The sequence below is a fragment of the Bison bison genome, unplaced genomic scaffold, assembly GCF_000754665.1.
Source record: "Bison bison bison isolate TAMUID 2011002044 unplaced genomic scaffold, Bison_UMD1.0 scf7180017864105, whole genome shotgun sequence".
NCBI lineage: Eukaryota > Metazoa > Chordata > Mammalia > Artiodactyla > Bovidae > Bison > Bison bison.
This window is the reverse complement of record NW_011494677.1, coordinates 7782048-7805371: the sequence shown is the minus strand read 5'-3', so window position 1 is coordinate 7805371 and position 23324 is coordinate 7782048. Positions and strand designations below refer to the sequence as shown.

General features: G+C 41.1%; 1 protein-coding gene across 2 annotated transcripts in view; it reads left to right on the top strand.

The window, feature by feature from the left end:
- RBPMS (RNA binding protein with multiple splicing) overlaps positions 1-23324 on the top strand; it is a 202807-nt gene that overhangs the window by 123540 nt on the left and 55943 nt on the right. The gene's annotated exons all lie outside the window — the stretch shown is intronic.

Below are 23324 nucleotides of genomic sequence, written 5' to 3'. Positions count from 1 at the left end.
GGGCTTCATGTGAGATTGCACCACGGGACACAGAGCTGGCTGAGTGTCATTTTCCGTTTCTGAGAACAGGCTGCCTATTCTTGCTGTCTGAATTCCAAAGACAGCAATCTTGTTCATGACTGGCTGTCCCAAAAGATGGTTTGGCTCAAGCAGAACTGTGACTACACAATTTAGGAAGCTGTAGGCTTCCTAAATATATGATCTTGACCTAAATATATGACTATGCCCTCTTTGCCTTGGGGTTGAAATCCTTATTTATTTCCCATCCTTGGACCATGAGGGCTAGTTCTCAGCATTCCCTTTATTTCATTTTTTGAAGATTATCAGTTCTGTGGTTTTGCGAAAATACAATGTGAAAGTTGAAAGAAGCAGATCATAAGAAGCTCATTCTATTTTTGAGAACAGTTTGGCCATAAATCGGCGAGGGGGGTGGTGGCGTGCAGTAAACATACACGAAGAATTTATATAGTAGAACAGTCAGTTCTAACAAACTAATACGAGCAACGCTTTAAGGAAATTCAGGGCTTCCTGTTTTAAATGAATTGGGTAAAAAGACACTAATTGCAAAACAAGTCTTTTGCCCCCGCCTAATGAGCTCATTCTCCTAAATGCCCAGGCTACGATTTCTGCCTTTGATGGAATAACTTGAAAAGGTTGTCTTCATTTTCTTTGTCAATCAGTAGAAGGGGCGAGGCGTGCGATACGCCTGCACTTGTCCCGTTAGTGCGTGGCCGTGTGGGACTGAATATGGCACGGCTTTCAGGGAATCCCACGTGCTTGGTGCTACTTGGACTCTTTCTTCCCTCTGGTTCTTGACCTTTTGCCCAAGCCACATGATCTTGATCTTCTTCCTACTCTCCCCGACAGTCCGCTTCAACTTTTCTTATTGAAATTGAAGGGTGCAGGGGTCCTCTCTCCCTCATGTCTTGTGTGTGTCAGATTTAATCAGGTGGATGTGGAAATTACAGTCATTCTGTAGCTCAGTCATTCTTGAAAAGCTGCTGCTTATCAGTGGAAACTGGTAGATAAAAGAGTATCTCCCTCAGTGTACTGGACAGTTTTTCTATGAATCCAGGAAGTCATAATAGAAACATATATATTTTGTTCTTCCATGTCCTAGGGAAACTCAAAACCTTTGTTTATTGGGGAAAATTAAACACAAGTTTTATCTTAGGGTGCAGTTGGATATATGGATATTTCTTGTTAATGCTAATTATGTGTCATTAACAACATCTAGTCCAGTGCTTTGTATATTACATATATCTAGTAAGTGATGAGAAGTGGATAAATTTCATATTTTTTAATTTGGCTATTTGCAGAATTATTCCATTTGTATGCCTCTTCATTTCTTTCTGAAATGTCCTCTCTCTTTAAGGCATCAGAACAGAGTATTTGTAGGATACCTTTACTTAGAAAAGAGAACCTAGAGTAACTCTTTACTTTCCTAGTGATTTTGCACCAGATCTCAGAGTACTACTTTGAAAAGCTTGATTCAGATAGGAAGTGTAAAAATGCTGACAATACTTTATCCTTTTAGTTCTTTATTGAATGTTTTTCTTTCTGGGAGTTTGGGGGGGGGGTGGTTGTTTTTTTTTTTTTTTTTTTCTAAATTTGTTACAACATCTATGTAAAGTACTTAGTCAAAGAGATGATAGCCAGTTCACAGTAGGGTCCATGAAAACAAAAAGATGGATAATCTGGACGTCCACACACGAGGCGCTGAAGTTCAGGAGAGCTGAGAGCAGAGGTTTAACCACTGCTCTGGCCGGCCCTGGCTCCTCGCCTTGCCTGTGTACAGAACCGCTCAGAAGCGGTCAGATAGTTTCCATGGCAGGGTCAAAATTTGCCTGGCACCTTATGGCAAAATAAACTGAAAGCTTTTAAAAAAAACCAAACACTATAGTCTACTCTTGAGAAAACAAATTAGCATGATTTCTCTTAATAGAGCTCCTTTTTATGATGTAGATACCTTGACAGGCAGCAGTTACACTGGCCACTCAGACTGACCTTATCATCCATTTCAGTTCCCTCTGGAAATTGGGAACTTTTCTGTAACTTGTGCAAAATGGTTGTTTTCCCTGAAGGACTCTACAGACTAAGAATGTGACAGTGGTTCTGCCCTGGCGAATTCAATTGCGTTGTGCCCGTAATTGGTGCTAGAAGTGGTGAATTTATCTGCCAACCAAGAGTAAACCGATGGAATCATTGGATTTGGGATTTGGGAAAGGCCTGTAGGCTTCTCTGTTGCAGACCATGAGAGAGATTTTATAAATGCTACACGCACACACACACACTTGTTGTTCAGTTGCTACATCGTGTTTGACTCTTTGCGGAGCCATGCCAGGCCTCCCTGTCCTTCGCCATCTCCTGGAGTTTCCCCAAGTTCATGTCCATTGAATCAGTGATATTATCCAACCATTTCATCCTCTGACACCCTCTTCTCCTCCTGCCCTGTATCTTTCCCAGCATCAGGGTCTTTTCCAATGAGTTGACTGCATCAGGTGGCCAGAGTATTGGAGCTTCAGCATCAGTCGTTCCAATGAGTATTCAGGACTGATTTCCTTTAGGATTGACTGGTTGGATCTCCTTGCTGTCCATGGGACTTTCAAAAGTCTTCTCCAGCACCACAGTTTGAAAGCATGGACTTTATTTGTTTTGGTTGTGCTGGGTCTTGGTTGCAGTGCACACGCTTCTTGTTGCAGTGGCTCCTCTTGTGGTGTAGCAGGGCTGTCGGGGGCAGGGGCTTCGGTACTTGCAGCTCCCAGGTTCTAGAGCACAGGCTCGGTAGTTGTAGTACATGGGCTAGGTTGTTCTGCTGCATGTGAGATCTTCTTGACCCAGGGATCGAACCCATGTCCCCGGCATTGGCAGCTGTATTCTTCACCTTTGAGCCACTGGGAAACCCTAAATGCTTTTTTGTTGATGTTTTTTTTTTTCCAATTCAAATTTTTTTTAATTTAATTTTATTTTTAAACTTGACATAATTGTATTAGTTTTGCCAAATATCAAAATGAATCCGCCACAGGTATACATGTGTTCCCCATCCTGAACCCTCCTCCCTCCCCATACCATCCCTCTGGGTTGTCCCAGTGCACTAGCCCCAAGCATCCAGTATCATGCATCGAACCTGGACTGGCATCTCGTTTCATACATGATATTTTACATGTTTCAATGCCATTCTCCCAAATCTTCCCACCCTCTCCCTCTCCCATAGAGTCCATAAGACTGTTCTATACATCAGTGTCTCTTTTGCTGTCTCGTACACAGGGTTATTGTTAACCATCTTTCTAAATTCCATATATATGCGTTATTATACTGTATTGGTGTTTTTCCTTCTTAGTGGTGGCTGAAAAATACCCACTGCCAGCACTCAAGGAAGAATGTGATTTGATTATACTAACAAATACTTATTTGAACTTCATTTCTCAAGTATCCATTGAACCTAAATGAGCACCAAGTATGCTTGGCACAGAGGAGGAAGGGGACTGTGATTTTTGCCTTAAGAGAGCTGTCAATCCAAAGGGTTGGTGGTGATCAAAGTTGTTAGGACACTTGGCATATGTCAAGGGTATGAAAGAGATTCATTACAGCTTAGTTTAAATGTCCCCAAATCAGACTGCCTTATTTGCTGAGTGCCTGCTCTGTGCCAAGCATGAAGGATGAGAAACCCAAGTATTGGAACTTAAAGACTATTAACCTTGCTATGCTTCTGTTCTCTCGCCTTGGCTGAAAAATGGGAATAATACCATTTTCACATTGTTGTGAGAGCTAAATAAAATGGTATTATAAGATGGTGTTGAGGATTAAATAGGTGTATTATATGCAGAAGGCAACGTAAAGGATAATCTTAATTTTGTTTTTTTGAGGGTTTTTTTTTCCCCCTGAGAGCTAAATATAGGTATTTATCTTCTGAGGTGTCATCTCTATGTGGCTACAGCCAGTTGCCTTTCCAAATTAGGAGAAAAGATAAATGAAATTTGCATCCAATCCCAGGAATGTAGTCTACTTCCTTTAATAAATTTTTATTTGTTTGAGCTTCTCCTTCTTTTACTCACATTTATGTAATAAAGAAAAATACTGTGAGGGACCTTCCTCATGGACCAGTGGCTAAGACTTCACCTTCGAATGCTGGGGATGCCAGTTTGATCTCTGGTCTAGGAGCTATGATCCCTCATGCCTCGTGGCCAAAAACTCTGGAACATAAACCACAGAGGCAGTGTTGCAACAGATTCAATGAAGATTTTTCAAAATGGTCCCCATCAAACAAAATCTTAGAAAAGAAAAAAGAAAAACAGTGTGACAAAGCAGAAAGGCAAGAGATGTACGACGTGTATGAATTACATAAAATCGTGCTGCTGCGCTGCTAAGTCACTTCAACCATGTCCAACTCTGTGCGACCCCATAGACCGCAGTCCAGGCTCCCCCATCCCTGGAATTCTCCAGGCAAGAACACTGGAGTGGGTTGCCATTTCCTTCTCTAGTGTGTAAAAGTGAAAGTGAAGTCGCTCAGTCGTGTCCAACTTGTAGCGACCCCGTGGACTGCAGCCCACCAGGCTCCTCCATCCATGGGATTTCCAGGCAAGAGTACTGGAGTGGGGTGCCATTGCCTTCTCCAAAATTCTGCTAGATGATGCATTTGGTTATGGAGGAAGATAGTGTTGTGTAGTATAAGAAGTCCACCTCAGAGATGAACACAGGGCAGGTCACCCTCTGGAGATGTGTTCTCTTCCTCTGTAAAATGATGATACTCTGTGTCAGACACTGTGCTAGCCATTTTGCATGAATGACCTCGTTTGATTCCCAATAGCACTGTTTGACAGTTGAAGAAACTGCCTCCTGGGAAGGTCCAGTAACTTTCTTGAGGTTCCACAGTCATCAGATGGTCAGGATTGATGTGTGCCCTCCCCGCCAAATCCGTATGTCAAAGTCCCAACCCCCAGTTGAGGGTTGCTTTCACATGTAACCATATTTAGAAATAATTTCAAGGTGATTAAAGTGAGGCCCTTAGGGTGGACCCTCATCATATGACTGGTGGCCTTATAAGAAGAAAAAGAGATAAAAAGGACGGCTGACACAGAGTAAAAGTTGATGCTGCCAACTAAGGACCGAGGCCTCAGGAGAAACCCACCCTACCCAAGCCTTGATCCTGGACTTCTAGCCTCAGAATTACGAGGAAATTAGTTCTGTTGTTTAAGCCACGCTGTCTGTGATATTCTGTTACAGCAACCTGAGCAATGTAGTCCATCAAGCGATAGAGCCTGGATTTACATTCTGGTCTAATTACTCAACTTGTCTGTACCTCACTTTTCTCACCTGTGAAATGACAGTGCTTACACATAAACGGTTGTGAGGATTAAATTAATTGACAAATGTGAATGTCAGAAGATGGGGCCTCATAGTGTTCAGTGACTGTTAATATGTGCAGAGAGGAATGTATGTTTCTGCACCTTTTCTCTTGCTGTGACACCTATAGTTATTGTATATTCAGTATCCTAGCACCTAGAAAAATCTGTAGAATTTTTAAAAACATATTTTTATTTATTTATTTGGCCATGCCGGGTCTTAGTTATGGCATATGGGATCTAGTTCCCTGACCACGGATAGAACCCAGGCCCCCAGCATTGGGAGCATGGAGTCTTAACCACTGGGCACCATGGAAGTCCTTGGAATTTTTAAAGATGTACAGATTTCATTTTCTGCTCTTTCATATGGAACTTTAAAAATTCTCCATGTTAATGAGTATGATTGGGATATGATAATGATGCACATAATGCAGGTGTCTGGTTGGGTAAGTTTTGTTACAGTACATACTGGATTTAATTGGATAAGTGTGCTTGCTTGCTCTGCTTACACTGTTGTATACTGTATTATAACTGCCGTTAAAGATGGAGGCAACCAACACGTCACAAAGCCCTTCCTCACGTTAGACAGTCCTCTTTCAATTCAGATCTTTTGGAGTAAATACCAAAAGGCTTTAGAAAGTGAAGTCGGTCAGTCGTGTCCGACTCTTCTCGACCCCATGGACTGTAACCTACCAGGCTCCACGTGGAATTTTCCAGGCAACAGTACCAGAGTGGGTTGCCATTTCCTTCTCCAGGGGATCTTCAGATTCCTGTAGTCCAGGATTCAGATATCCATGGGTCTGGTCCAGGACGTACTCATTGTAATTTTTAAAGCTCCTTGGGTGATTCTGATTTTCTTTTCTTTTTTTTGAGATTAAGTACACAAATCCTTTTGTTACTGTAAGCAAATAAATTGCAATTCCAGTTAGACAGCTTCAGCTCATTTATGCATATGGTAGTTCACTAGATCGATTGAATACACACAGTGAACAATGGAAAAACAACCCACTTCAGCCATTAATCTAATATTTGGGGACAAAACCCCCAAATTTCCCTAGTAGAATACAGGTAAAAAGTAGTCAAAAATTTTTTTTCTTTTGGTACTCCACACTAACATTTTAAGATTTAGAAAACTGAAATACCTGTGTGGAAATCATGGCAGAAAATGTCATTTTAAGCTGATAGTGTATTTCTTCTCTAAGTCTCAGTGATTTCTACTGGGGAGACCTGTTGGCCAGAAAATTAAATTAGAATTCTGTGCATGCTCAGGTGTCCAAATAGAGATACAGGAGCTGATACGTAATCATTGTTGAGAATCACCAGCTGAGCAAGAAATTGTAAAATTAAGTTCTCTTCACTACTCACAGCCTCTCTCCCCTGACCCTTGCCACTGCCGTGTCGCCTCCCCTCACAGCAGACCAGCGCTGTCTCAGCTTGATACTCTTTAAATACACTGTAGGCACATAACCGTTTGGTGAATAATCGCACCACCGCCTAGATTTCCCAGCACGTCACTGGAATTTCTCATCCATCCTATACTCACCCCAGCCATCAGGAAGTGAGTGTTCTGTCTGATGTCTAAAGAGATCCTGTCAAAGTTCAGAAAAAGCTTCAAAGTACATGGCAGGTGCCCTCCCAGGGAAGACAGTCAGCAAATATGAAATCTCTTCACCTCATCTCTGTGGACTAGAGGCCTTCTGGGGTCTGGTCTGAAGCTTCTGTGCCCAGGGGAGCACAGCCTGTGTGCCCGCATTTTCCAGGGCAGCGTGCAGTGTGTGCCGCCTGAAGGATCACGGGAGACTTTACAGTCCCCGCCCCTGCTCTGAAAATGTGCTGAGTGCTGCCAGCACCCAGGTGCTGTGTGTCCCCCGCCTCTTGTCCTCAGCGGGGGACCCCCAAGAAAGACGGCAGCTGGACCTGAGGAAGACCTGGTCAAACCGGGCGGAGGGCGGCAAGGGAATGGCGACAGAGGTGTCGTCTGGGGAGGAAGGCAAGATTTTTTTTTTTAAACTCTGAAAAGCAGCTTCCTTGCATTTTTGTGTTTTATGTTTCATCATGCAGATCCTTTTATTTCTTTCTGATAATAAAAATTGTACATGCTTCTCAGAGGAAAAACATTTTTAGGCAGTCCAGGAAAAGAGAGGAAAGAAGTCAGTACAATTCTACCAGCCTGAGACAGTCACCCTAAGATGCCTTTAGCATGTGTGTGATGATAGTGTATTTCTCTCTGATTTTTGAATTTCAGAATCGTTTCATTCACTCCTTTAGGACAAAGTTCCAATGCCCAGTGAGATTAAATGGCCCTGCCATTTAATGGTTCTCACAACCCTTCTCTCTGTATTGTGCTTGCTGTAGGCACTGTGTATTCAGGTGGCACAGATACCTTGCTAGAACCAGAGGAGTGGGAGGAGATGTGTCTGTTTGGCTCTTAACTATGTGATGTCTCAAGTGAGTCCAAAAAGCATCTGGGCTGCTGGAATTTGGGAAGTTGACTGAATGATCCGTCAGTCAGTTCAGTTCAGTTACTCAGCCATGTCCAGCTCTTTGAGACCCCAGGGACTGCAGCACGCCAGGCCTCCCTGTCCATCACCAACTCCCGGAGTTCACTCAAATTCACGTGCATTGAGTTGGTGATGCCATCCAACCATCTCATCCTCTGTCGTCCCCTTCTCTTCCCGCCTTCAGTCTTTCCCAGCATCAGGTTCTTTTCCAAGGAGTCAATTCTTCGCATGAGGTGGCCAAAGTATTGGAGTTTCAGCTTCAGCATCAGTCCTTCCAATGAATATTCAGGACTTATCTCCTTTAGAATGGACTGGTTGGATCTCCTTGCAGTCCAAGGGACTCTAAAGAGTCTTCTCCAACACCACAGTTCAAAAGCATCAATTCTTCAGCCCTCAGCTTTCTTTATAGTCCAACTCTCACATCCATACATGACTACTGGAAAAACCATAGCCTTGACTAGACGGACCTTTGTTACTTTTATTAGATGGATGACAGGGACTTCCCTGGGGGTCCAGTGGATAAAACTCTGTACTTCCAATGTAGGGGGTGTGGGTTCAGTCCCTGGTCTGGGAACTAAGATCCACATGCAGTGCGGCATGGCCAGAAAATAGAAAAAAGAAAATGATGGGAAAAGAGGGAACAAATGTTTATCGAGCAACTATGCTATATATACCCTTAAGAACTGTGTGTAAAAATACTTATTTTCCAGCTAAGGAAACTGAAGCACTGAGAGTTTGAGTAACTTCCCCAGATTCACACAGCTCAGTTTTAATCTGTTTGGCTCTAAAGCCCATTGCTGGTCTCACTGTACCATACTATGTAACTTAACAGCCCACTGATGCTTTTGGCCAGAGCTATTTTTAAGATCCACCTTAGGAGGTGCTTTAAAATCAAACTTTTTTAGGGTGGTTGTATTAAAAAACCCAGAGGCCTGCATCAAATGGTAAGGGCAAGATTTCAGAGCAGGTTGCTGCTTAGTGAAAAGCAGGCTTTAGTATAACTCTTTGAGGTGGGTGCCGTGCCTTGGGGCATGCAGGATCTTAGTTCCCCAACCAGGGATAAAACCCATGCCCCCTGCTTTGGGAGTTCTTAACCACTGGACCCCGCCAAGGAAGTCCCAGGCTTCAGCATTAACTCTTTGAAGTATCAGATTTTGATGGCCAGAGTACATTAACTCTAAAATGTATTCTTAAGTAGCTGACCAAATTGAAATACTTGGCAGTTTTTATTTAGTTTTGGTGTACTTAATTCTGAGTCATTATTTCAGAAAATAAGAGTGACCACTTTCAAGAGTTGACATATTTTAGTTCAGTAAATAATGGCGTGTTCAGCCATCCTTCAGGCAGGATATTTGGCTTCTTTGCTTTATGCTTGGAGGACATGACTTGGGTTACGTAGGAGGCTTTTCATATCATTCGGGTGGAAGTGGCAGTGAGCTTGGGTGGAAAGTCATGTGAAACAGCCCTGTTTTATTTACATTGTTTGGGATTCTAAGACCTCACCTGCCCACTCTTTGAAACAATGCTAGTATGAAACCAGCATAAATACTGGTTTATGGTTAAGTAGATGGTATGCCGGGTAAGTGGTGCCTTGCTGTAAAGTCCCACAAGGCTGATGAGCAATCTGCAGGAAACTTCTCACTTTTAATTTTCAAAGTGATTCAACAGATCAGCCAGACACCTCGCCTGTTCTTTATGTTAAAGATATAATTGAGACCTAGTTCTATAATTTTTTTGTAAAGTAAAAGTAACACAGAACTATGAGGAATCATCTCACTGGATATTGGGTCTGTTATTTGAGGAGATGAAAGATTTCAGTCTACCTTAGGGACCATCCTAGAGATAGAGGTTTGATCATAGGATTATAATCTGAGCCCATCTACATTTGAGAAATAGGTCCTTTTTCAAGCAATATCATTTTAGTTTGAATTTTCTCTTTACGCTAAAATTTATAAAATTGTGTTTTAATTTATTTTGTAAAATGATTATGCCTGATCCATTTTTATTGTTATAAAAGTAAGGAGGTCATAAATGAAATTTAAGGGTTAAAATGATACATTTTCCTCCCATCTGGAAATAACCTCTGTTAACATTTTGTTTCTCTGTGTACCTGTCTATACATTTATACATCTATGTATAATAATACAAAGTGTCACAGGTAGATTTTGTTTGGTTTAGTTTGGTTACAACATAGGACAATGCCGTCTTTATCATTTCTCACATACTGTCGGAGAAGGCAATGGCACCCCACTCCAGTACTCTTGCCTGGCAAATCCCATGGAGGAGCCTGGTGGGCTGCAGTCCATGGGGTCGCTAGGGGTTGGACACAACTGGGTGACTTCACTTCCACTTTTCACTTTCATGCATTGGAGAAGGAAATGGCAACCCGCTCTCGTATTCTTGCCTGGAGAATCCCAGGGACAGGGGAACCTGGTGGGCTGCCGTCTCTGGGGTCGCACAGAGTCGGACACGTCTGAAGCGACTTAGCAGCAGCAGTCCTTCTTTTAGGCAGACTGTGCTTCTTAAAGCTCTCCTTTTGTCTGGGAAGACAAGAGAGGGAACAGGACACCATAAAATCTTTTTTTTTTTTTTTAAATGTAGACAAGGAAATTGGATAGTAAGGAGGAGGCACTCACCCAGATTTTGCCAAATATGACTCCAGATGCCACTGGCAGTCCTTTCAGGAGGTGGCTTTCTGCTCCCTCTCTTATCTTCCCAGACAAGATTAAGGGCCCAAGAGTGAAAAGGAAGTTCTGGAGAAAGACAGTAATGACTCTGGTCAGTTAGAGACTCGGGGAAACATTGCGTAAAGGAAAGGTCAGGAGATGGCCATCGGGAGGAGACAGGAGTCAGCCAGCCCCTCAGAGGACGGAGATGGGGATATCTGAGCCTGAACACTAAACTTGCAGGAACTCTGCTTACTAGACTTAGGCACCTTTTGCCCCTGAGGCAGCTCTCCAGTGGGAACCATCAAGGATTCCCACTGAGGATTTCTGCCCTTGAGCTGGATCACTTTGAAGCTATCAGAAGTGATGTTCTCGGAATCATGCCAGTGACTTCTATTCTATGTACTAAGACTTCATGATAATTGAGTAACCCACTGAGCATCTCTGAACACTCTCACCCTCCCCCCCAATACCAGCAGGCATTTGTAAGTCCGATTGTCATAAATTAGGACATGTATTTGGCACTCAGGACATATAAGGGCACCAGATGCCTAGGCCCCTGGACATTCTGAGAAATAAAAACACAGAACAAATCTACAGTAAATAAGGACAGCAAATACTCTTAGAAACCAGAGACCTAAACTAATGTTTATTTCCACATATGTCCCACTGTGAAAAAGCAAAAGCATGTTTTCCTTTTAAAGAGAAGAATCAAACATGTACTGAGCCACATTGAGAGGTAGAGCCCGCTTCCATCTCTTTCTTCTCTTCAAACCTGCATATATTCCTAGTTTTTGCTTAATGCATATAATTGCAATAATTTTAATAATTAAATGTAACAATAATATTAAAATATTAGGCAATGGGTTTGGTAAGAACAATTTCCATGTGATATATCTTTTATGTGGGAAGTACTTTCTTATAGCATCAGTAGGTCAGCTAATCTGATCCTATTTATTTAATTATGATTTAATGAATAACCTACCTTTGATTAGTTTCCCTGATGGCTTAATGGTAAAGAATCTGCTTATCAGTGCAGGAGATGTGAGTTGGATCCTTGGGTCAGAAAGATCCCCTGGAGGAGGAAATGGCAACCCACTCCAGTATTCTTGCCTGAAGAATCCCATGGACAGAGGAGCCTGGTGTGCTACCTTCAGTCCAGAGGGTCGCAAAGAGTCAGCTACATTTAGAAACTAAACAGTAGTAGCAATCTTTGATTAGCAGTGGCTATTAGTTAACATTTTGCTTTGAATTTCTTTTTTTAAATTGCTTTGCAATGTTGTCTTAGTTTCTGCTGTACAACAAAGTGAATCAATTATATATACACATATATCCCCTTCCTCTTGAAACTCCATCCCACCTACCACTATCCCACCCCTCTTTAAATTTCTGTTTATCTGATCATTGATCAGCAGACTTCCCTGGTAGCTCAGCTGGTACAGAATCCGCCTGTGCAACGCAGGAGACCCTGGTTCGATTCCTGGATTGGGAAGATCCTCTGGAGAAGGGATAGGCTACCCACTCCATTATTCTTGGGCTTCCCTGGTGGCTCAGATGGTAAAGAATCCGCCTGCAGTGTGGGAGACCTCGGTTTGTTTGATCCCTGGATGCGAAGATCCCCTGGAGGAGGGGGCATGGCAACCCACTCCAGTATTCCTGTCTGAGAATCCCCATGGACAGAGGTGTCTGGCGGGCTACAGTCCACGGGTCTCAAAGAGTTGGAAGCAACTAAACATATAAACAAATGCCTTAAGAACTCAGGAAGTCAAATCTCCTTGGAAGTCAGAGATTTCTTTTGTAATGTAGATAACGGCCCTAACTTTAGTGTTTTGTAAACTCAATGTATTCATTTCCTTGGCAGAGAAATGAGAGAATAAAGGTAATTCATTTACTAGGACAGTCCAGAAAAAACAGCTGGTACTGACTTCATTCTTTTAAGGCCATGTTCTCTCCTCACCTGCTTATTAAAAGGAAGGCATCTCCTTCTTTGTCAAAGTCTTGTGCAGGCTTCTGTTTCTTCTGCTTTTTCATGCGCTTGGAATCCTCAAATAGACATATTTTCTTGTACAGCAATTCTCAAAAGTATTTGTCTGCCAGCCCCTGGTTGGTCTCCAAAACCCATTCAGGGAGTTCACGGGGTCTAAACTATTTTCATGAGAAGAGTTTGTTTTTCGTACTGTGTCGTCATAGGCACAACTGGTGAGTGCGTTTCAGGACAGTGGCACCAAACTTACCAAACTGATAACCCCCGTGATCTCCACTGCCTCACACTCTGAGTTTTGAAAAAGTTTCACTTAAGACTGTCCTAGGAATTACTAAAAGTATTGCTTTTGTTCAATCTCCACTCTTAAATACCAGTCATTATATAATTCCTTTTTGACAAAATGGGGCAGTAATGTTAAGTTGTAAGCGGAACCGGCTCCCATTTGGGGGCTTCCCTTGTGGTTTAGCTGGTAAAGAATCACCTGCAAAGCGGGAGACCTGGTTTTGATCCCTGGGTTGGGAAGATCCTCTGGAGAAGAAAAGGCTACCCACTCCAGTATTCTGGCCTGGAGAAGCCCATGGACTTCATGGGGTCACAAAGAGTCGGACACTACTGAGTGTACAAGTCATTATATGATTCCTTGTTGACAAAACGGGGCTGTACACAATAAAGTTGTAAGCTGAATCAGCTCCCATTTTTACTTGAAAGAATAACTTGATAGACCATTATGGTTATTCAGACTATGATACTTGGCTTTTTTTTTTTTTTTTTAATGAAAATTAATGAAAGAACCTATCCTTTTAAGAAAAAGTTTGTTGCAACAATAAAATTAGAGCTCTAAAAAAATTGTGTGTATTAGTCAGTCATGTCCAACTCCTTGTGACCCCATGGACTGTAGCCCACTAGGCTCCTCTGTCCATGGGAATTGTCCAGGCAAGAATACTGGACTGGATTGCCATTTCCTCTTCTAGGGAATCTTCCTGACCCAGGGACCAAACCCAGATCCTCCTGCATTGCAGGCTGATTGTTTACCATCTGAATTATAAGGAAGTCCACTCTAAAAACATTAGAATTCTTGAAAATGTAACGTTTACTACCATGAGTTTGACAACTTGCCAAGTCTTAAAGACTTTTTTTTGTTGAGATTAATGGTGATACTAATGAATTTCTTTTTGAAAAATGAAATTAATCAACATTTGGAAGATCACCATAATGCAGAGAACTAGTATTTTCCAAATGGCCAATGCATCATTTTATAAAATGACATGGTTTTTGGTTAAAAAAAAAAAAAGACAAAAAAAACACACGTGAAATATAAAGTGGAATTTAATGGAAAAATACAAAAAGTTTTATTGAGAAGTTTTCAGATACCACAGTACAACAAAATTTTTGTTGTGATATGAAAAAGAAATGTCCATAGTTATATGTAAAAAGACATAAAAATACCCATTCCTTCATTAGCTACCTATCTCTATGAGGCCTTTTTTCCCCATATGTTATAGCTGGTACAATTCCTTGTAATACATTGAATTTTTTTTAATTTATTTTTAAAAAGGAGGCTAATTACTTTACAATATTGTGGTGGTTTTTGCCATACATTCACATAAATCAGCCCTGGGTGTACATGTGTTCCCCATCCTGAACCTCCCTCTTCATCCCATCCCTCTGGGTCATCCCAGTGCACCAGCCCTGAGCACCCTGTCTCATACATCAAACCTGGACTGGCGATCTGTTTCACATATGATAATATAGATGTTTCAATGCCATTCTCTCAAATCATCCCACCTTCGCCTTGTCCCACAGAGTCAAAACGTCTGTTCTTTACATCTGTGTCTCTTGCTGTCTCACATACAGGGTCGTCATTACCATCCTTCTAAATTCCACATATATGCGTTAATACACTGTATAGGTTTTTTCTTTCTGACTTACTTTGCTCTGTACACTGAATTAGAAGCAGATATGAGAATTGTCTTTTTTTTAATGTTTATATTGGAGTGAAGATTTCGCATATGATGTTTGTCTTTCTCTGACTTCTCTTAGTGTGATAATCTCCAGGTCTAGCCATCTTGCTGTAAATGGCATTATCTCATTCCTTTTATTGGTTGAATGATACTCGATTGTATATATGTACCACATCTTTGTTCATTCTTCTGTCAATGGACAGGTTGCTTCTGTGTCTTGGCTCTTACAAACAGCACTGCAATGAACACTGGTGTGCATGTATCCTTTCAAACCATGTCTTTTGAGTATGCCCAGGAGGGGGATTGCTGGGTTTACATGGTAGCTAGTTTTAGTTACCTCCATACTCTTCTCCATATTTGGCCATAACCAGTTGACATCCCATCAGCGGTGCTAGGAGAGTTCCCTTTTCTCTACATCCTCGCCAGCACTGCTGCTTCTAGAATTTTTGATGATGGCTATTCTGACCAGTGTGGGTTGATAATCTCATTTTCATTTTGATTTGCGTTTCTCTAATAATTAGTGATGTCAAGCGTTTTTTCATGTGCCTCTTGACCATCTGTATGTCTTCTTTGGACAAATGTCTTGGCCCATTTTTTGATTGGATTGTTTGGTTTTTTGATATTGAGCAGCATGTGCTGTTTGTAAATTTTGGAGATTAATCGCTAGTCAGTCACATCATTGGCAAATATTTTCTCCCATTCTGTGGGTTGCCTTTTCATTTTGTTTATGATTTCCTTTGCTGTGCAAAAGCTTTTGAGCTTAATTGGGTCCCATTTGTTTATTTTTGCGTTATTTCCATTACTCAAGAAAACCGATCGAAAAAGATTTTACTGCAATTTATGTCAGAGTGTTTGTTCGTTGTTAGTGTATAGAAATGCAACAGATTTGTATATTTATTTTGTATCTTGCAACTTTAACAAATTCATTCATAAGGTCTAGTAGATTTCCTGTAGCATCTTTAGGATTTTCTATGTAATAGTATCATATCTCCTGCAAATTGTCTTCTATTAAGCCAGGTATTAAAGAGCTTTACAAAAATGTGGAATTTAAGTTTTTCTTTGTTTTGAAATATGTCTTTCACAAAATATATCTTATTTTAGTATGTAATGGTTTGATTTTAAGTTTTAATTTTTAATATGGTGGATATCAATTTGATATACCCCATATAAAAATTCTTTGACATTGTCAGTAATTTTTACTAGGGTAAAGACGTATTGAAATAAAAATTTAGAAAAGTCTAATTTTGACCTTAAAAAATTTTTTTTTTTGGTCACATTGGGTCTTCACTGTTTTGCTTGGACTTTAGTTGCAGGGCTTGGGCTTCTCATTGCAGCGGCTTCTCTTGCTGGGCAGCACAGGCACTAGGCACGCAGGCTTTAGTTGGTGCAGCTTGCAGGCTCTAGAGCCTGGGCTCAGTGCGTGGGGCTAGTTGCTCCAGTGTGTGGAATCTTCCCAGATCAGGGATCGAACTCATGTGCCCTGTGTTGGCAGGTGGATTCTTATCCACTGCACCGCCACGGAAGTCCACCAGTCTTAACCGTTTAAAGTTAACATTTTATTCCTGTTGGGTAGTGTGGGTATAGAGATGATGCAGTTAACAGAAGATGACTAGAGATTGGGGACCAGTGACTGGCTTCAGCAGCTACAGCCACTCTGGGCTAGACTGGAGGGAAACATTGCTCCTGCGGTGCCTGGGACCTGCAGGCTCTGTGCCAGCCTCAGTTTTGAGGGCCTCCACTTCTGCCACTTACTGTGTGGAGACCAGCCCAGGAATAACTGCTCAGTGGTGGTTTGAACAGCTGGATGATACGCCACCGATTCATCCTCAGAGACCCTAACACAGGCCTGGGCCCGGGCTGAGTACCTTTCAGAGACGCTGACTCCTCCCCCACCGCATCCCGTCCCTTTCCCCAAAGTAATAGGAGCTCATTTTAAGAAATTTAGAAAAGGCAGAAAGTGAGTTTTTAAAAGCTAATGTTTTAAGGTCCTAAAGACACATGCTATTAAAGCCTTTCATATTTCCTTTGTATTTTTTAATGTACAACTTTTGCAGACTCTTTTAAGTGTAAAGGCTTGAGACATTTTAACAGTTTTAAAAATACACGTTTTCCTCATGTTCATTGGTTTTTAATAATATTACTAAACCTACTGTTTATTTTACAAATTAAATGCAATAAATGATCTTTTTTGTAAAATTGCCCAAGGAGACACTGACGTTGTGAGATGGACTTCTAATTATTGATTTAAGTTATCCAGCGAATGTTTTCATCACAGGGTTTTTTTGTTTGTTTGAATTACAAACATGTCCCACTCTCAATCCTCACAAGATAAAGAGACTTTTCTTTAAGTTGTAATTTGCAGTGTTGTGTAGTTTCTGGTGTGTAGCAAAGTGATTTGGTTCACACATACATATGTTTATATATTTTTCATGTTCTTTTGTATTGTAGGTTATTACAACATAGGTTCCTGTTGTTGATCTACTTTATATCTAGTTGCTGTTTCTACTAATCCCGACCTCTTAATTTATCCCTCCCTTGCTCCCTTTCCCCTCTGGTAACCATTTTTGTTTTCTTTGTCCGTGGGTAATGAGACTTTTTAATGAAGGTTTCCTTTCCAGTTAAATTCAGGCTTCTGGATAATGGACAGAAGGTAGGTGCAACTGACAGAGAATCTTTCTCCGTTTATCAGGAAGGAAAAACAAAAAAGCATTCCACTTAGCTCTGCACCCCTTTCTCCATCTCCCAACGGGGGCAGTTCTGTCACGCACAGCTGTTACGAGGGCAGCGCTTATGTACTTACCGCGTTGTGGGCTTCATAGCGGCTCAATTAAATGACAGCTTTAAAACAAAGCTCATACTCATAGCCGGTGGCCTGCAATCTCAGGATCTTCGAATCTACCACAAATGTGTGGGCATGGGAGATTAGATGAGATGGCAGCTCACTCAGCACGTTGATCTCAGGTCTGTAAGACCAGGAGCAAAGGACCTTGAAATTGTGACCAGTAGGGACTCCCGCCAGTCCAGTGGTTAAGACTGCGCCTTCCAGGGCAGGGGGTCAGAATTTGATCCCTGGTTGGGCCACTAAGATCCCACATGCCTCCTAAAAACCAAGACATAAAAAGAAAGAGGCAATATTGTAACAAATTCAGTAAAGACTTTAAAAATAGGTCCACATCACCCCCCCAAATTTTTTTTAAATAAGATAAAAAAAAGCAATTCTGACCAATAGAATCTGTGAAATGGGGTTTTATGCCCCAGCCTCCGAATCCATCCTTCTTCTTCAGTTTGCTTATTCTGGAACTGCTTATCTATGACTGCAGCAGCTTGCTGATCAGATGTGTACTGCGATGGGGTCAGAGAACCTAAAACGGTTTCCTCCCGCTCTCAGAACAAGACCTGTCACCAGGGTTCCCTGCAGTCGCACACACCCTTGCCCAGTGTTTTCGCCTGTTCTGTGCACCCCTCCTGCCTCCCCAGATCCTCGAGCCCTCCTTGGGTCCCTTCCTTCCTGTTCCCTCACAGTTTTCATCATCATGTCATCACTGCTCCAGTCTTGAGGCCATTTTGCATGTGTTCTCCTTTCTAACATCTTTCTCGGGCTCCTGTGCTAGGTCAGCCTGCTCCCAGGACGTCCTTTCCCCATTCTCTGCGTGATGATTGACTTCTTCATTTGCACACAGCGTTATCCATACATTGAATTCTGCTCTGCTGCCCTCTTCTGTTTTTAAAAAAATTTTTATTAGTTTTTGAACACACCACTCGGCATGTGAGATCTTCGTTCCCAGACCAGGGATTGAACCCATGCCCCTCTGCAGTGGAAGTGTGGAGTCCTAATCACTGGACCGCCTGGAAAGTCCCTATCACTTACAGACCTGTTTCTCCTATTAAATTGTAAACATCTTGAGACCAGAACAGGACTTCATTCCACGTTTTACCTCCCCTCCCCTCAAATGTTTGCTAAACTCAAGTGAGAAAATTAGAACAGGAATGCACCATAATTTCCTGTATAGAGCTGTTCGTGTTTGGCCAGGGCGATCTCCTTGACCTCCTGAGAGAGATTTAATTAGAAGGCAGAAAGGCACTCCTCCACCCTCAGCCCCTGATTAGATTGTTTTGTTCAAGTAGACAAGCTTCTTCTGGCCCCAGCTCCATCATTTCTCTGGACAACTAATATCCAACTAGAGGAGGATGACAAAGCATGGACTCTGTTATACTTTGAGTCTGACATTTTTCATTTCATTAATTCCCCAAGCAACCACCACTTCTGCTAGTCTTTTTGCCAAGGAAAAGAGTCTTGATTTCATGGTAATCCATTGTTACAGATTGGCTATATATTTATTGATGTGGAAAAATGAGGCCTAAAGCAGAGAATGAAAGCAAGTATCAGCATCACGTACTATATAATCCCATTCATATCAAGGGATTTCCTGGTGGCTCAGATGGTGAAGAATTCTCCCGCCATGTGGGAGGCCTGGGTTCGATCCCTGGGTTGGCAGATCCCCTGGAGGAGGGCATGGCAACCTACTCCAGTATTCTTGCCTGGAGAATGCCATGGACTGAGGAACCCGACGGGCTACAGTCCATGGGGTTGCAAAGAGTTAGACGCAACTGAGCGACTAAGCACATTCATATCAGTATGTGTATATTTGTATGGCTTTTCATCACAAATGTTAAAATACGTAACTCAAGACTTTTTACAGTTGGATTGTTCACACCAGGTCAGTATATTGCATTTAGTTAAGTCTCTTAAGTGTCTTTTAATCTAGACGAGATTGTTCCACTCTCTTTTTTACTCCATTGACTTGTTGAAAAAAAGTTTCAGCTTTCTTGAGGAAAAACTCATGGGCTTTTCTGTTTATTTCTTGAGATGTCCTTTTATTTGTTCTTGTGTCCCTTCTAATTTATTGCAAACTGAAAGCTTGATTAGATTTGAATTTTATAGCTGAATTTAGATTTCACTTTTCTGTCAAGGTGGGGTACCGAATACTTCCTGTGGCATTGCAGTATGAAGTAACTAATGTTAGGGTTATTCTGAGTTTGGTGATGCTAAGATGGACCTGTGGATTCAGATTCCATTGTAAAGGTTTCAATTCCTTGGTTTCCTCTGTTGATCTTTCCCTCACTATTTAGTTAGGGTTTGAAAAATGGTGAGTTTACCAGTTCTGTTTACTCTGAAATACACTTCTTCCAAAAACAAAAAGGCGGAATGGATACTGATTATTTCCCTTTCAACGATAATTTTGAGCCTAAGAGATTGAAGCCTGTTGTCTACATTGGTGATCACTGTTTTGTGGGGGGATTTTCACTTTTTTTTCTTTCACTTGCTGTATTATTCAATATCATAATGAACTTGTGTGTTTATATTTTCAAGGTATTTCAGTTTATTTCAATCATTATTCTTATACCTGGCAGCATCTTTAAAAAAAAAAAACAAGATTTTTTTAGCTGAAGTGTATAGTTAATTTATAGGTTATAATAAAGTGTTTGAGTTATAAATTCACATATATTATTTTTTAGATTCTTTTCCAGTATAGATTATTTAAAGATATTAAACACAGTTCCCTGTGCTATATAGTAGGTCTTTGTTGAAGTCTTTTTTTGTTTTGTAAGTAAGTTCATTTATATATTTAATTTTTTAATTCCACATATAAGTGGTATCATGCAATATTCTCTAGATCCATCCATGTTGCTGTCAATGGTATTTCATTCTTTTTTATGGCTGAGTGTTACTCTATTTACTATATTCTATATATGTGCCACGTGGAGAAGGCAGTGGCACCCCACTCCAGTACTCTTGCCTGGAAAATCCCACGGATGGAGGAGCCTGGTAGGCTGCAGTCCATGGGTCGCTAAGAGTCGGACACAACTGAGCGACTTCACTTTCACTTTTCGCTTTCATGCATTGGAGAAGGAAATGGCAACCCACTCCAGTGTTCTTGCCTGGAGAATCCCAGGGACGGCGGAGCCTGGTGGGCTGCCGTCTGTGGGGTCACACAGAGTCAGACACGACCGAAGCGACTTAGCAGCAGCAGCATATATGTGCCACATCTTCTTTATATAGTCATCTGTCAAGGAACACTTAGGTCGCCTTCATGTTTTGACTATTGTAAATAATGCTGTTGTGATCACTGGGGTGTGTGTATCTTTTTGAGTTAGAGTTTTCTCCAGCTACATGCCCAGGAATGGGATTGTAGGGTCATAAAGCAACTCTGTTTTTAGCGTTTTAAGGAACCTCCATCCTGTTCTCCATAATCACTATACCAATTTACACTCCCACCGACGGTGTAGGAGTGTTGCTTTTTCTCCACACTCTCTCCAGTACTTCTTATTTAGACTTTTTGATGATGGTCTTCTGCGTATGAAGCGATACCTCAGTGTAGTATTCATTTCCTTTTCTCTAATAATTACTGGTATTGAGCATCTTTTCTTGTGATTCTTGGCCATCTGTATTCTTCAGAGAAATATATGTGTAGGTCTCCTGCCCCCTTTTTCACTGGGTTTTTTGTTTTTTTGATACTAAGCTGCATGATCTTTTTGTATATTTTGGAGACTTATCCCTTGTTGGTAGCGTCATTTAGAAATATTTTCTTCCAGTCTGTAGGTTGTCTTTTTGTTTGTGGCTTCCTTTCCTGTGCAAAAGCTTTTAATTAGGTCCAAAATGTTTATTCTTGTTTTTGTTTCCATTACTCTAGGAGATGGATCCAAAAAAAAATACTGCTGTGATTTATGTCAAAGAATGTTCTTTGTTTTTCTCTAGAAATTTTATAGTATCTGGTCCTACATTTAGGTCTTTAATCCATTTTGAGTTTATTTTTGTATATGGTGTTAGAGAATATTCTGTTAATAATTTCATTCTTATACATATATCTGCCAGTTTTCCCAGTATCACTTATTGAAGTGACTGTCTTTTCTCCATTGTATATTCTTACTCCTTTGTTGAAAATTGTTGTTGTTGTTTGGTTGCTAAGTCATGTCCTACCCTTTGCGACCCCATTGACTGCAGCATGCCAGGCTGTACTTCACTATCTCCTGGAGTTTGCTCAAACTCATGTCCATTGAGTCAGTGATGCCATCCAACCATCTTATCCTCTGCTACCTCCTTCTTTTCCCTTCAAGCTTTCCCAGCATCAGGGTCTTTTCCAGTGAGTTGGCTCTTTGCATCAGGTGGCCAAAGTATTGGAGCTTTTGACAGAGCCAAATTATGGATCTGTCATTTTTTTTCCGAAGTATTGTCCATAAGCGCATGGGTTTATTTCTGGGCTTTCTTTACTGTTCCATCGATCTGTATGTCAGTTTTTGTGCCAGTCGCTCCTGTTTGGCAACTGTAGCTTTGTCTGTTTTAGTATAGTCTGAAGTCATGGAGTATGACTCCTTCCACTCCGTTCTTTTTGGTTTGGTCAAATCAACTTTTTTTTTTTTTTTAATCCTCAAGAAAGCTCCACTTATGACCTCACTGAGGATAAGATTTTTAGAAAAGAGATCATTATTTTTTGTTTTTAAAATTCTTCATATTCCTTAATTAGGAACTGTAGTAGAGCCCTGGAATTACTAGTCATTTTATGGGATTGATTATTTTCTTCTTATGTGAGCAGAAGAATAAGGAAAAGTAGTTTTACATGTCCTGCAGTTTTCTGCAATGAAATTAAAAATGGAAACATGGGACATTTCTTAGCCAGAATGGTCATCAAAAAGAAATGAAATTTATCTCAAAAACGAGTGTCTTTGGATTATGCACATTAAAAAAAAGTAAAACAGACTGAGCTATGATATTGACTAGATACTTTTAAAATAGGCTCAGGGGCAGAAAGTTAAATATTTAGATTAGTGTGAAATGTTAGCTTTGTAGCAGTGTACCATTGATGGAGTACTCCTGGAACATGTCTCCTCCGCTTGTTTTAGCACCTGACCTTGGTCCCTGAAATGGAATGTATAGTGGGGAAGACACTCCGTGATGTGGGTGGGTTTGTTTGACATTTTCTCTTTGTTTGTATAAGTACTTGCGTTGTTTCTTTGCACTCCCTTTAATACCTCGGAAATTTTGGTGACTTTCTAGAATCAAGATAGTATAGATCTGTCATTCCATAATGATCTGTTTGGGTTCACTGACTTTTCCTCCAAAAAGACTGGACCCTTGAGTCTGAGGTTGATCTTACTTGACTTTTTCATCTTGTGTTTTTGAAGGGCAGATTGATTATATCACCAAGATTGGTGACTGGCACAAAGATGGAAACTCAGCAGGCTTAAAGATGCCTGTTTACCTGACTCTCCTCCTCCTCCGCGGCTATTATCACATATATAAACTGATTCCTTCTGTCTGATAGGCCTAAATGACATGGCGTTTTGCTTGTTTATTAATAAACTTAGTTTCTTGTCACATATGCATTGGCCATTAAGAGTGGTATTTTTCTGTTTACCTGTTTCTTGTTTCCCTCACTGATATGTCTCTGTTAAAAAAGCAATGCTTTCTTCACTACTGTTGTTTATTTTCATTGGATAATTTCTTTATCATTTGGTTGAAGAAGAATCTGGTAGTTTTGTGTTTTCTTTTTTCTCTCCCATAAAAACTGATAACGTGAACACCCATCAGAGCTGGTGGTTTCCCTTTAAAGTAATCATGAACTCCCTGTTCTTCGTGACCTCACAGAGCTGTATCAGGAGTAAAATGAGAAAATGTGCTTTGACATATGACTATGGTTTTTCCTGTGGTCATGTATGGATGTGAGAGTTGGACTATGAAGAAGGCTGAGTGCCAAAGAATTGATGGTTTTGAACTGTGGTGTTGGAGAAGACTCTTGAGAGTCCCTTGGACTGCAAGGACATCCAACCAGTCCATTCTGAAGATCAGCCCTGGGATTTCTTTGGAAGGAATG